Below are 14,451 nucleotides of genomic sequence, written 5' to 3'. Positions count from 1 at the left end.
CAACCATCTCATCCTCTGTCGTCCCCTTCTCCTCCTGCCCTCAATCTTTCCCAGCATTAGGGTCTTTTCAAATGAGTCAGCTCTTCACATCAGGTAGTCAAAGTATTGGAGTTTCAGCTTCAACATCAGGCCTTCCAATGAACACCCAGGACTGATCTCCTTTAGGATGAACTGGTTGGATCTCCTTGCAGTCCAAGGGACTCTCAAGAGTCTTCTCCAACACCACAGTTCAAAAGCATCAATTCTTCTGCACTCAGCTTCTTTATAGTCCAACTCTCACATCCATAAATGACAAGAAGGATGGGCAAAATTAAACGAGGGTTGTGAGTTCTTGGAAGCCAAGTTAACTCTCAGGACAACCACAGGGCAGCAACCAGAGATGGCCTTCGGAGTGGCTACCTGAGCAAGGTGTCCTGGGAATCAGAAGTAGTCACAAGGACAGGACAGGCTATATCTCCAGAACCAGGAGTCTCTCCCTTCTTTAAGCCCCCATGACACGCTGTTTGTACCTCCTTATATCAGACTTGTACATGGCCTGGTCATCTTCTTGGAAGTGTGTTCATGAAGGACAAAGGTGGGAAGAACCATGACTCCTCCTTCTCCTTGCTGCTACCATGAAAGCAAGTCCATGCTGGTTGGTCAGCCCACTTTTGTAATGCACTTTTCTATACCTTGATTGTCATGGTGCTGGTTACACAACTCGATGCACTTGTGAAAACCCACTGAACTGTACATCACAAGAATGACTGTTACTGTGTGTAAATGAGGAGAGGTGATGACAGACACCATTGTTGCCTACCCAGTAACCTTTCTCCCACACCCTGCTCCCTTACTAATTTTGTTGTTCAGTCGCTCAGTCATGTCTGACTCTTTGAGGCCCCATGGACTGCAGCACTCCAGGCTTCCCTTACTAATATACCCTGATTGTATTCAGGTATCTATTGGATTTAGGGGAGGCTGGACCCTCCCAACCTCCCTTGGAGATAAATTGTGATTAACCTAAAACAACTGGGAATCTAATTCCTCTTGTCATTGGTTGGTTTAAGAATGACCTTTGAGAATGAAAACACTATGTCAAAGAGATATTTGTACCTCCACATTTACTGCAGCATTATTTACGATGGCCTAGACGTGGGAGCAGCCTAAGTGTCCAGCAACAGATGAATGGACGAAGAAGATGAGTTCCACCTTAAAAAAGAAGAATATCCTGCTATTTGTGACAACATGGATGGACCTTGAGAGCAATATGCTAAGTGAAATAAACCAGACAGAGAAAGGAAAATACTGTGGCATTTGACATAATTCTTACCAATCTAATATGTGAAGCTCTGTAAGCTTCTGCTTGAGTTCTGCCTTTTCTTTAAAAAGGGGTTTAGGGTGCTCCTGTACCCTCTTCTTTTGTGACTTCCAGTTGTGTGAGGATGTGATGCCTGGAGCTGCTACTGCAATCTTGTGAAGATGAGAACTAGCACACAGGCAAAGGATGGCAAATCAGACAGATGGAAAGAATCTAGGTCAACCTGACAGCATTGAGCAGCTGAGTTCACTGCTCCTGAAGACCCAGCCCAGCCCTACCACCCCCTGACTTAACCACTATGGAAAGTAATACATTTTTTTTCTTATTGTTAAAGCTGCTTTATTTGGTTTTCCTATTACCTACAGCCAAAAGCATCATGATTAATACACTGGTGCCACGCTGCTAGAAATGGGTCAGGTTCTCCTGTGGGTTGTATCCAACAGTATACCCACGTCAGGTGTCTATTACACCATCGCCAAGATGCCTTGTTTGTTTCGTTGCAGAATTGTCTCTTGATTACAAGTTGAATTTTGCTACCTAAGGAGCCACTTGCAACCTAATTCAACCAATGACAGATGCTAGAAACTAAAGCCAAAAGCACCTTTAAAGCTGTCGAAATTTGTCTTCATTTCTATGATGATCTTTTTCTTCTTTTTTTTAGGCTCTTTCCTGCTGGATAGAGCATTTCAGCCCTTCACATGCACAGTGTCTGACTGAGTCTGCTCTTAATGAAACTTTCTGAGGACTTTTTGTTATCTTCTGTCTAAAGCTTCATCTTTCTTTAGCATTCATTTTCATCTAAAAATTCTATATTCTTCCTTTCCCTCTTTTCTCAACTTTACATAAAATCAAGGTTGTCCACTGAAAGTAATGTTTAAGAATAATGTGAAGAAAGCAATCTTTAAATCCTTGATGTCTTTTTTAAAATCACTTTATTCATCACCTTATTATTTTTATTTTCATATTCTTCTCTTGGTTGAAAATGTTTATCATCCAGGAAGACTTTTTATTCCTATTGAACTCTTTCAGATTTGACACCTTTGTCCTTTATTAACTCAGATTTGATGATTGCCTTATTAATCCAACAGAAGGGGCTCCTCCCCTATCCTTCCAGCTCCACAATTGCAAGATAAAAAATTATCTGCTGCTGGCATCTTTCAAGCAGAGTGCCAAGCAAGCAATACATCAGGCAGTCAACATTTTTCATCAGAACTCACAACTGTTTCATCAGAACTATTTCATATATCTCTCCATAAAATGCCTAGTGTAATAATTTGTTGAGTAGATGCTCAATAACTTAAATTTTTTTAATAAAACAAAGTTGAATGTTTATAGTCACTACCAGATGACAAACGACACGTGTGAATTTTGGCTGTTTTGGAACGCATAGTAAAAGGACCTCAACACTGGCAGCATCTTGAGACCCCAATATAACTCAAGCAATTCAGGACCATCAAGGTCTGAATATTCATGATATGAGTTATCTAGTTCTAGTTACTTCACCTTCTGTTGCTGACACCTCTAGCACATTTTATTCTAATATTTAAAATATCATCTGGACTTCCCCGGTGGTCCACCAGTTAAGACCTCGTGCTTCCACTACAGGGATCATAGGTTTGATCCCTGGTTGGAAAACGAAGATCCCACACGCCATGTGGTACAGCCAAAAAGTAATAAAATTATTTTTTTTTAATTATTATAAAATATCTAGAATGTATAAATTAATTAGTTAGATGCCAGGAGTTTGACCCTGATAGTAAAGACTTGCAAATGTTGGAATTGCAATACCTAGGATCTTAGTCTTCATGTGGAGGAGGCAGGATGAAATTTGTATGAAGATTCTCAAAATGTCGACTCAGTTTATTATATTTTGTTATTGCAATATGATATCATATAGCCTTTTCATCTCTTGGTTTTTATTCCTTCTTACCTCTGATGGCAGCTGGATTTCATTTCATTCATTCATTTTTGTCCATTCATTCAACAATTATTTTTGTGCATCACCTGGGGGACCAATCACAGTTCTGGGTGCTGAGTATATAACAGTGAAGAGAATAGATGGAACCCCTGCACCACTGGAGTTTAAATTCTAGTTTTGGAGACAGTAGAATGTAACACAACCATAAACTCATGAAGTGCCCTGTTCTTTTCAGATAAATGAGGCTGAGTAAGGAATGGAGCAATGGCCTCTCTAAAGAGGTGCCATTTGAACTAAGGCCTGATTTTAAGAGATGTCTTGTTTTTTGGACACTTTTGATAATCCCTTCTTTTGTTTCTATTACAAGTATCTTGCAGCAAGGAATAGAAAGACTGAAGTCTAGTGATGTGATATTCTCTGGTCCCATGACAGCAAAATAAGGAGCCTGGATCATCCAGAGCCTATTTGCAGCTCTGAAAAAATAACACTTTGTTCCCACAGAACACACGCGAGAAATCCATCTCATTACTTTTTCAGTATCAGAAATCTAAGTGGCCAATACTCTTTTAATGACTTTATCTCTGCGATCACTTTGTTTTGTAAACTGTGTAATGACAAGTTGGTACTACCCTAGCATTTTCATGACATAGAAAACAGGATTCAGGCATGTTGGCAAGATACCCAATACTGGGGATATGTCTTCCTTTGGGGTTTGGATTGTCAACTAACTAAACCAGAGAGCTGTTTAAAGGGGTTCTGATCTTGTCTACTTCCACTTGCTCTATTATTTTAAGGGATAAAAAGTTCAGAAAACTCAGGAGAAAAATAAGTGAAGAGATAAATATTCAAATTTCTTAAGGCAGCTGTTTCTGATCAGGAAAAACCACCATTAAATGTTTGTCAGGGCAGGGGTCAGTGTGGACAGGGGAGGAGGGAACAGTGTTGCTATTTACAGACCTCTCGTGCTCATTGCTATTTACAGACCTCTCGTGGTCATTTTACCTCGGGGAACTTTATGGACAGCAGATGCCAATACTCAACAACAGTCAGGACTGCCTGGTTAAAAGTCAGGTCTCATTATCTCCTGGTTAACAATTCACATTTTGAATCAGACGACCTAGACTCAAATGTAATCCTGTCTTCAGGCTTGAAAGGAAGTAAAACGCTATTTTAATCTAACACGTAAGTAAAAGCAGGAAAATCCTCGCCAGAGAGTGGAAGAGGTTCATGGTTCTATTGTACTTCCTGACTGTAAATGTGTGAAAGAAACCTTCAGGAGAAGATGTTCCCCAAAGCAGCCTTTTTAAATGTTAAATCACTGCACTTTGGAAACCGAGATAAAGAGCTTTGTACGGGGAGCTGTTTCTCTGTTCCTTTCTCCCGAGCTAAACCTCCTGTGTGATAGCTTCTTCAGCGTGCTTTGTTCTGTAGAGACGTTTCATATTGCTGCAGTGCCTTCTGTCAGTAATCAAAGGCACACTGAGTCAGACTTGGCCTTTGGAAAACAACCAGGATAATGACTGCCTGTAATTATATCAATGTTTAAATAACAATGGGTTTTTCATTTAATTTAATGAAGGCAAAACTGAGCATATTCTAACACAATGTCTCTCCTTCTAAGTGGCTACCTTGTCCTTTGGGTAACCTTAGGACAGAACCTGGTAGCACAATTAAAAACATAGTAGGTGCTTTACATATATATATATATTTTAATGAATAAATGAATGGATGCTTAATAAATGTGCTTGGTCTGATTCTAAAACACCCTTATCTTCCCTTTAGAAATTTGGCCTTTTAGTCATCACTTTTTTAAGTGTTTATTTCAAAAGCATCTGAATATTGAAGAGTAATTAACAAGTGAAAGTAACATACAATATGCCTTCCTTAATGCTGCTGCACCCTCCCACATAAATTCATGTGATATGACTCTCCAGAGATTGTTGTTGTTCAGTTGCTCAGTTGTGTCCAACTGTTTGCGACCCCTTGGACTGCACCAAACCAGGCTTCCCTGTCCTTCACTGTCTCCCGGAGTTTGCTCAAACTCATGTCCATTTGAGTCAGTGATGCCATCCAACCATCTCATCTTCTATTGCCCCCTTCTTCCCTTGCCCTCAATCTTTCCCAGCATCACGGTCTTTTCCAATGAGTCAGCTGTTAGCATCAGATGTCCAAGGCATTGGAGCGTCAACTTCAGCATCAGTCCTTCCAATGAATATTCAGGGTTGGTTTCCTTTAGAATTGACTGGCTTGATCTCCTTGCTGTCCAAGGGACTCTCAAGAGTCTTCTCCAGCACCACAATTTGAAAGCATCAGTTCTTCAGTGCTCAGCCGTCTTTATGGTCCAACTCTCACATCCGTACATGACTACTAGAAAAACCATAGCTTTGACTATACAGACCTTTGTCGGCAAAGTGATATCTCTGCTTTTTAATATGCTGTCTAGATTTGTCATAGCTTTTCTTCCAAGGAGCAAGCATGCTCGCCTAGGCAGCACTTATACTAAAATTGTAACGATACAGAGAAGACTTTAGGGGCATTAGTTCTATAAGAAAGGGAAGCAGTCCCTGACATTTGAGAAGTGGCCTGCCACAGCTGGACCTCAGAGCTACCAGGAGTTTGCCTGGTACTGATGGCTAGATGGGTGTCCCCCGCATTGGATATAAAAATCACAAAGAACATTAGCATCAGATAGCGTCAATTTGCAACCACGACAGACAAAGCAAACCAAAACAAAACACCATTTGAGAATCTTGTTTAAGCACAGACAAAAACACAAATCCTGTGTAAACCACAGAAGCAAAACCAAAACCAAAACCCATGGACATCTTCCTATACTGGTTAACACGAGTAACTGCTGCTTCTCTAACAATTATGGCTTTAGCCTTGATTCATTTCTCCTGCCCTAGAGATAAGGTTAATAGGATATTCAGTAATAGATTTGCTACTGTTTCCTGACAGGATCCAATGCAGAGCAAAACTCCACTTTCTTGAATGTTCTCCAAAGGTGCCTAACCAAAGCCCAACTCCTACAAAAAGTCTCTTTGAAGACAATCTTCCTGAATCCCACTGTGGTGGCCCCTGGCATACAGTCTCCATTGTTACAAGGGGCTTAAATCCTAACTCATTCATCTGCAGGTGTGTGTTCGGTGGTCTCTGACTAGAAGGTATTGATTACATTTTGTGATTTCAGTTGCTGATATTTTCCCCAGTTCGTCATTTTCCATTTTACTTTACCAAAGTCATCTTTTTCACTATGCAAGTCTGTATTTCTAAGAAGTAAAAAATAATTTTAAATGCTCTGGATTCTGAATCATAGCAAAGGAAAATTTCCCCACCCCCAAGCTATAAAGATATTTATTTGTTTTTGCTTCTAGTACCTGTATGGTTTCACTTTTTACATTTAGATCTTTGATTCAGTTGGAATATATCCAGATATGTGGTGTGAAAAAGACATTAACTTTTTCTAAGTAGTCATTCAATTATCCCAGTACCACCAATAAAAAATCCAACTTTTCTTCTCTGATTTGAGAGGCCACCCTCATTACATCCTACATTTGTGTATGTAATTAGGTCTATTTCTATATTTTCTATTCTCTTCCACTGGTCTATCTGTCCATTCTTGTGCAATATCACACTGCTTTAAGACAGAAGCTTCATAATAGTTATTTCTGGAAGGGCTAGCCCCATGCTCTGCATTATGAGGTTTGCCTACTATTCTTGTTTTTGTATTTTTCCCCTTCTAGATGAATTTATAGGCAAGTTGTCTTGTTCTAGGGGAAAGCCCTAATGTTAACTTTATTGGGATTATATTAAATTTATAAACTAATTTAGGGAAAATTAGCATGTTTATGCTGTTGAGTCTTCCCACCCAAGACCATAGTGTGCCTTTCCACTTTTTCAGGTCTTCTTTTATATCCTGAGCCGAGGTTTAGAGATGACCTCACATAAGTTCTAAGTGTAGGTTCATACCTATTTCTTTTTGTCTTTTTACTGTCAAAAAGAGTGTTCTCTCTTCCATTGTGTCTTATATTTGATTTTAATTAGCATATGAGGTGGTTATTGGTTTTATATGTTAATTTTATAACCTGAAACTCTATTTTTATTGTTTAGGGTAGTTTTTCACTGGATCTTTGGAATTTGCACATAGGTAAAATCATCACCTGCAGAGAGTTTGGCCTCTTCCTTTCCAATTTTTACCCTTCTAACTGCTTTTTCTTATCTGATTGTATAGGCTAGCACCTCCATCCCAGTGTAAAATAGTAGTAAAGATAATGCATCCTTGTCTTGTTAATCATGTTATTGAAAAGTTTTTAGTGTTACCACATTACTAAAATTTTGGCTTTCTATCATAAAAAGGAAGTAGTCATCAATTTCTATTCTATTGAATACTTTTAACAGGAGTGAAATTTCACATAATCAGATGCCTTATCTACCTCTGTGGAGATGATTATATATAATCTTTCTTTTTAGGTCTCTTAAGATAAAGAATTATATTATTGAATTTTCTAATAATTAATCACCCCTGCTTTCTCAGAATAAATCCCAGTTGCTTGTTATATATTTTTAATGAGCTGATATATTGTGTGTTTTAATATTCATTTAAGATTTTTTCCTATGATATTCATAAGTGATATTGGTCTGGAGTTTTCTTTTTTATGCAATCTAGTGTACTTATTAGTATAGTCTTTCCAGATCTGGAAGATACAAAAACAGTACTGGGAAACAGTATTAAAGATAAAACCTGATTCCTGTAGCAATTAAAATTAAAAATGGAAAATGACACAAATTATTTCAGAAAAAAATCCATATCCGATATTTGACAAGGAAAGAGAATTTATATACCATTCATGTTTGTGACTAAAATAATCCAATGCTACTTTAAAGTTTTTAACTCTCCCTGCACAGCAACTATAATTAGAACTGAGTTCTATATACACCTTTTTTTTTTTTTTTAACAGCTATCACCAAGCACATCCCCAATTTCTAAAACTGCTTTTATTCTTTAGCTGAGTAAACAGCAAAAAGTGCTGGAAGGCAAATAATCATAAATGTTCAGGGCACAGATCGGCAGCTGCTCTGGGTAAGTTTCTTGCTGTGTAAAACAGTTTGGTGTTGAAGAGAGTTAAAGAAACAACCATCTGATGTTCAGAAGTTAAGACGACAAAGTTAAAGAGCTGCCTCCCCCAAACCCATAACCCCAGTCTAAACATAAGTAAAGCATCAGTTGAATCCTAATTATGGGACAGTCTACAAAATTCCTGACCAACACTCCTCAAAACTGTCAAAGTCATCAGAAACATGGAAAGTCTGAGACACTCTTACAGCCAAGAGGTACCTAAGGAGTACTGAAGACTAAATGTGACCTAGATGGGTTACTGGAACAGAAAAAAGACATTAGGTAAAAACTGAGAAAACATGTAAATTATGGGCTCTATTTAATAACAATGTTATTGCTTCACTAATTGTGACAAATGTGATATAAAAATGTAAGACATTAATAATAGAAGAAAATGAGTGTGATGTACAAGGCAACTTTCTGTACCGTTGTCACAATTTTTCTGTAAAGCTAAAACTATTCTAAAGTTAAAAGTGTATTTTTTTAAGGTTAAAGGAGCTTAAAATGTAATATAGGTGTGCCTTTTCTCCTGCTGCCCAAAAAGTACAGAATTAGACCAACAGGTACATGCAGAGGTGCTCATCACTAATCATCAGGGAAATGCAAATCAAAGCCACAATGAGATATCGCCTCACACCTCTTAGAACAGCCATCATTAGAAAGACAAACGATAAATGTTGATGAGGATGTAGAGAAAAGGAATGCAGATTAGTGTAGCTACTATGGATAACAGTGGGAAGTTCCTCCAAAAATTAAAGACAGAATTACCATGTGATCCAGCAATTCCACTTTGGGTTATATATCCAAAGGAAATTAAAACAAAATCTCAAAGCGGTATCTGCACTTCCATATTCATAGCAGCAATATTCCATTGTATAATGGACTATTATTCAGCCATGACAAAAAAGGAAATCCTACCATTTGCAACAACATGGATGGACCTTGAGAGCAATGTGCTAAGTGAAATAAGCCAGACAGAGAAAGGCAAAATAAATGACATTGCTTGTATATGGAATCTTAAAGAAAACAAAAACAAAAATGAATCAAAGCAGATAACAGATTAGTGATTGGAGAGGCAGGAGACTGGGGTAAGAGAAATGGATGCAAGTGGTCACAAGGTACAAACTTCCGGTCATAAAGTAAATAAGTTCTAAGGATGTAAAGTACAGTTTGTTGACTACAATTAATAATACCGTTTTGTATTTTTGAAAGTTATTGAGAGGATACATCTTAAAAGTTCTCATCACAAGATAAGAAAATCGGCCACCAGGTGAAGCAATGGATGTTAACTAACCTTCCTGTAGTGACTACTTTGCAATATGCACAGGTATCAAACCATTATGTGGTATGCCTTAAACATATACAACTTATATGTGCATTATATCTCAAAAAAACCTGGAAAAATGTAGAATCATATTCTCCAATTCTCTACCAGATTTTTCAAACTACTTACTAGTGTCAGCTCAATTTGCAGTTTGCTTTTTCACTCAGAAGTATATTTAGGTTTATTATGGTGAAGACAAATGGTGGGTGGAGTGAAATGGGGAAGTGGTTTATTTGGAAGAAAATCAAAATGCAGAATCAGAGTCCCAGGAGGGACAGACTCGTTTCCTTCCTTTTACAAGAATTTGTTGATCAACAGCCCTCTCTCTTTTCTTTCCTCTGATCCTTTTCTGCTGCTCCTTTCTTTTTTCATTTTGGGGACTTGTTGGGTCAAACCTGCAAAGTAAAACAGAAACAGTCCCCCCTCCAGGACTTGCTAGCTCATGATCATGAGAATGTGGAAGCCTGCCTTGAGGCCAGTCTGGTGGCTTCAGGTCATGACACACTTTCTGCGTTCCTGTTTATCATTGGCTCTTGTTTTCCACAATCTGTCCTAGAAAACAGTCAGTCCTTAACCACGTCTCTGAGTTAGTATTTTCCAAGACCCTTAGTTTTGATTGTCCTTCTATCCTCCCCAACATAGAGATAAAGCTCTCTTGTTCTTTTGGAAGCAGCTGGAGTCACTACCCAGAAGATGTAACTGCGTCTTCCTCAAGATATCCACAAAGAGGAACCAGGCCCAATTCCTCAGATGCATTTCAAAGACACGCAGGCCACTTTTGCTCTAATAGCCATTTAAGTATATGGTGCTTGTTCAGGAAACCTGGGACAAAATCCATTGCAAAGGAGTTCATTGTTTTAACTAGGAAGCAAAACTATCCTGAGTTTTGTGACATATCAAAGTACATAAGGGAAAAGATTCAAACATGAGGCAGGTCTAGACATCACCCACGACGGCTGTTGTCCAGACAGCTGTGGGGCCTGGGGCATAGCCGGCTGCCCAGGCCAGCTGTACATTTCAGTCCCCTGGGGATCTTAACCTTGGCCCTAGAATATACTTACTGTAGTTTCGTTCCCTTTCCTTTGCATTCAGATTCCATTCAGTTCCTTCTTATCATAGAATAAAAAAGAGGACTGTTTGTGGTTTGATTCTGGAGTGAGACAGGGAATTTGTTTGAGTTAACACAAAAATGATGTTAGAAGGGGAACATTCTCTTAGTCTTTGGGGATACCTACCCAACACCATCAGACTTTTAGAGAGGATGGCTCTGGTGTTCAAAAGATCACAGCATGACATAACAGGGTTTTGCCATTAACATTTTATTATGGAATATTTCAAATATATACAAAAATATGTATGTTTTGATTGTGCTGTTATCCTGGCCAACATAGAGATAAAGCTCTCCTGTCCGTTTGGAAGTTGTACCTATAAAGAACCCCCAACCTCAAGAGTTATGCTCTTAAGGCCAATCTCATTGAACATATGCTTTCAATCACTCCCTGAAAGCCTCCCTCCCTCTCCACCTGCCCCAGTATTCTGAAGCAAATCCAAGACTCTAATCTCTTCTAGAAAGAGTAGGGCTCTTTTTCACAGCATAACCACTATTCTGCTATCACATCTCACACATGGACAGTAATTCCTTAATACGATCACATATCCTGTCAGTGCTCACTTTTGCCTATTGCCTCATAAGTATTTTTTGAATTATTTAACTCATTTATTTTAATGTGGATCAGAATAAGATCTGTACTTTGCAATTGTTTGGTATGTCTCCAGTCTCTTTGATGTACAAAATTCTCTCTTTGTACCTCTCTTGCATTGGGCACAACTTCTTTTTTTCTAAGTGAAACCTGATCATTTCTTCCCAGTCTGGACTAGCTGGAATTTTTCTACAGTCTAGATTTTGCTGTCTACATCCTGACATTGTTTAACATTTTACTCCTTCCCCTTGCAGACTTCCCCCCCCTACCCCCCTCCACCCCCACATACCTGTTTCTTCTTTTTTAACTTGGATTCAGTGAAGTAAAGCTTTTGAGCTTAAACTCAAGGACAACAGATTGCACTGAATACATTCTCCTTTTGAAAAAGGCGGGGCTTCCCTGGTAGCTCAGCTGGTAAAGAACCTGCCTGCAATGCAGGAGACCCCAATTCAATTCCTGGGTTGGGAAGATTCCCCTGGAGAAGGGAAAGGCTACCCACTCCAGTATTCTGGCCTGGAGAATTCCATGGACTATACAGTCCTTGGGATCGCAAAGAGACACAACTGAGCCACTTTCAGTTTTGAAAAAGTGTTTCACTTCTTTCCCACAGACCCCACTGGTCTACCAGGTCACTCCTTAATTTGTCTGGAGGGTTGAAAGGAGAGCAGTAAATCCCAGAACACAAGCAAATCTATTTATTTTCCAGAGTTTTAAATAGAAGCACTCAGGTCCTGAGTTTCAAGCAATCAGCATTTGTCTACACAAAGTGTACTCTTCTTTATGGCAGTATTTAGTTTTTTAAAATAACCTGTTTTAACTCACTCCACCCCTCTCCTGCTTCCCATCCGTCCAGCCACAAGGGGGGGGCGGGGCGGGGTGGAGGGGAAAGGAGAGGAAAAAAAAGTTGAAATATTTAGCATGTTGCCACCTGAGTCCATTTTAGTTACATCACACAAACTTAACACAAACAACCTGCAATGTTGATCTTAAAACAGCACAACAGGCTCCTTCCGGACTCGATGCCTCTTTTTTCCTTTCCCTTCCTGTCCCGTCTACCCCTCAATCCCCAAATGGTTTCATGGAAAAGCAGTGGACCAGCACTGTTGAGGAGGAAATGCCAAGCTCTTTCCCAACTTGAGATTTGATTCAGATACCTGGTCTACACTCCCTGACCTGATAGAACACTGACCTCAAAAAATTAGGACTGCCGTCCAAGCACCTGAGTTTTCCTGTTCCATTACAGACTGATTATCATCAGTTCAGTTCTCTAAAACCCCAGGGAATGATTTTTTTCTTCCTTCTAAAGCAGGGTCTGGCTGGAAGAGGAGCTTTTCTAGAGCACTTGGCATAGCCTTTAGTTATGCCCACTGCAAAGCAGGCTTAGCTACATCCTCTCCAAGGAGCCCCACCTGGGGGCTTCTGTGCCCTCTTCCTCCCCACCTTCCTCAACACCCGTTGTCTCTACTCTCCCTCCCCACTGGGCTGCACTTTGGATGAAAGATTCTTGGTTAGTTGAAGGAAAATAGTAGCTGGTCAAGAAGCCTGCCCCCATGGTGTTTCTTCTAAAACAGAGAGCAGCTCTTGAATTAGAATAGCGGAGATAAAAGAAATGGGTTTCTACTAAGATCTGCTAGTTCAGGGGAATTATTCAGTGAGGGGTGTGATTCCCACTCTAGCCTGCCGTCTTGTGCTGGGGATTCCAAGACCTTTGTGATCAAAAGCCCTGACACTTTTGTACCATGTTAACGCCTCCCACAGTACAATGGTGAATGCTGTATGTGATCTGGAATCTTAAAAACCTGAAATCAGATTCTACCTCTGCTATTTATGACCTTTCCTACTTTGGGCACCTTTACCTCTCAAAAGTTGAATTCATACCGTATGACTACTTTTTGGAGTCTTTAAAAATTACACATGAGCCAGAAAGAAAAAATACTCTAGTTGACATATTGCCACAAAGACAACTTAAAATAGATGTTTAACGCTTTCAGCTAATTTTCCTAGGCAAATGAATCTTTCATTTAACAAATGGCAATATCAAAAGCTTATGACTTGAATTGGAATAGCTATACCTGGTTTTCTCCAGGGGAAAAAAATAAGTTAACTCTCCAAAGGACCCATCTTTGAGAAGGAGCCAGTCCAAACCTGAAGATATGTAAAGTTGCACCCTTCAGGCAAATAGGGGAGAAGGGAACTAACCCAAGTTTATTTCCATGAAAGTAGAAATATGTTGGGATCGAGTTTACTGTAATGGTTGCAATCTACCATTTAGTTTAGTCTCATTAGAACTGTAGATTGGTTGTATAAAACATACATATGGAACCTATAACACATCCTCTATTTCCTCATCAGCAAAAGGAAATAAAAACAAAATTGATATGCCTCTTAAGCACTCGATTCTTCATACAACAGTATGGAATTAGATTGTGGTAAGAATCCCATTTTTCAGCCAAGGAATCCTATGTCCAAGAGCAACTTGCCTGAGGTCAGTAGGTTAGTAGGCAGCTTAATCAGGAGTCCAACTCCAGTGTGCCAGTTCCAAAGTTCATGCTCGTTTTGTTGCAGTGACACAAATGAACAACATAACAGAACATTGTTAGTAGGCATTTAGTACTCTTGCCTGGAAAATCCCATGGACAGAGGAGCCTGATGGGCTGCAGTCCATGGGGTCGCTAAGAGTCGGACACGAATGCGCGACTTCACTTTCACTTTTCACTTTCATGCATTGGAGAAGGAAATGGCAACCCACTCCAGTGTTCTTGCCTGGAGAATCCCAGGGACGGGGGAGCCTGGTGGGCTGCCGTCTATGGGGTCGCACAGAGTCGGACACAACTAAAGCGACTTAGCAGCAGCAGCAGCAGCAGTAAATGTAAATATGCAGTAAAAACACATTCTACTGAGAATCAGGGGGAATAAAGGTGATACTGAAACCAAAAGAGAGCAATCCACTTCCTCCAAGTCCTGTCAATTAACACTTTAAGACCCTGTACAGCAATCTGAGGACAGCCATTCAATCTGGTCATAAAAACTGGTTGGAACCTTTACCACCACCTAGAGGTCATTGGCCTGAACTGCAAAAACAAGGGGAAAATGTTA

Source organism: Muntiacus reevesi, chromosome 20, assembly GCF_963930625.1.
Source record: "Muntiacus reevesi chromosome 20, mMunRee1.1, whole genome shotgun sequence".
NCBI classification, from domain to species: Eukaryota; Metazoa; Chordata; class Mammalia; order Artiodactyla; family Cervidae; genus Muntiacus; species Muntiacus reevesi.
The sequence above is the reverse complement of the archived record's forward strand: the minus strand, read 5'-3'. Positions refer to the sequence as shown.